Source organism: Aplysia californica, unplaced genomic scaffold, assembly GCF_000002075.1.
Source record: "Aplysia californica isolate F4 #8 unplaced genomic scaffold, AplCal3.0 scaffold00288, whole genome shotgun sequence".
Lineage (NCBI taxonomy): Eukaryota > Metazoa > Mollusca > Gastropoda > Aplysiida > Aplysiidae > Aplysia > Aplysia californica.
The window spans coordinates 522,928-524,478 of record NW_004797558.1 but is presented as its reverse complement, the minus strand read 5'-3'; positions in this window follow the sequence as shown (position 1 = coordinate 524,478).

Genomic DNA, 1,551 nt, shown 5'->3' with positions numbered 1-1,551 from the left:
TGTGTGTGTGTGTATTTATAGTAAATCTGTGTTGCTCAACTATACAGTCAGTTAAAGAGCCGCAAAATGCCTAAGAATACGTGGCCAGGATATTCAGGGCTGAAAGGCTGGCTCCATAAACATCACATGCCGTGCTGGGCAATCGAAGACGTCAGCCAGAAGAAGATGACATAACTCAGTGCAGCAGCAAAGGGTTGTGTCCTCATGAACTCACCAAACGTCCCGGCTGACGAACCTGGGGCCATCTGACGGAAGTTGAGGTAAGGTGAAGTGGAGGTTAAATACGGTAAAGTTAGGTTAAATAATGGGCAGAATAGGTAAAGTATTGTAATACGGGGTGCCCACTACGGCTGGGATCGGCCGATCGCCTCAAAAACAAACGTGTTTGTTTTTAGTTTCAGGCGATCGAGTCGGGCGATCGGCCCGATCCAGCCGTAGTGGGCACCCCGTAAAACGTAACGTTTGGCAAAGTTCTTGTAAAGCAATTGTATGCTGATATGGAGACGTTTGGTAGACGTAATGTAAGTTGATCATGAGGTAGAGATAAGGTATGGTAAGGCTGGGATAAGCTTTTATAGACGTGATGTAAGGTAAGGTTAAGTGATGTAAAGTAGCGGTAAGTATTGTATTATAACGTAATGCACGATAGAGGTGAGGCAAGGTAATGTATGGCATTGTATATAAATTTGATATGGGTAGTACATGTATAAGGAAAGCTTAGGTAAGATAGAAGTAAGGTCAGGTAACATAATGAAAGGTAATTGATATTGGTATTTTCATATTATACGCTCTCGTCGACACAGTTTATCAATTACGAGACACGTTTTTACAATGCCTATCAGGGCCAAACCTATTTATATGGGGCACAGCATCTAATAAATAGATATACATACATACATATATATATATTGCCAAGCAGCAATCAAATTCACGACAGCTTCGTGCCAGACAGCTAATGCACGTATAAACAGTACGGCGAGCAATTAGGCGCTCCGATGTCGTAAACAGGAGACACGAGTTTGATTCCCGAGTGGAGAGAAAACATTTATCGAGTATCTTGGTTTTTCTGTCGGAATGTTGTATCACTCTTAGAATACGTTATCGCCGACAGGCAGCGTAGGGTCGAGTCGGAAGCCGCCTCGAGATGATTTAAATAATGTCGCAAAAGGTTGGGGGGGGGGCGTAATACTTCTACATTTATGTTGTATGGTATAGTTAGGTAACTAGCAAGGGAAATCTAGGGTATGAATGGACAAGGCAAAGTGGCACAAGAGAAGGTGTGATGCGGAAAGGATAGATAGAAGTAGAATTGCTATGATATGGGTAGGTAAAACTCAAAGCCTATGAAGAAGATAATAACATTATTGTTAAGTATCTCTGCCTGAATACATCTCACACACTAGAGTGAGGGGAGGCAGGACTTAAGCAGCCTGCATCCTGAAACATTCAAAATAGTATCAAAAGAGATGAAGTGAACGAGTTCGAAGGACAAAGAGAGAAAGAGAGAGAGAGAGAGAGAGAGAGAGAGAGAGAGAGAGAGAGAGAGAGAGA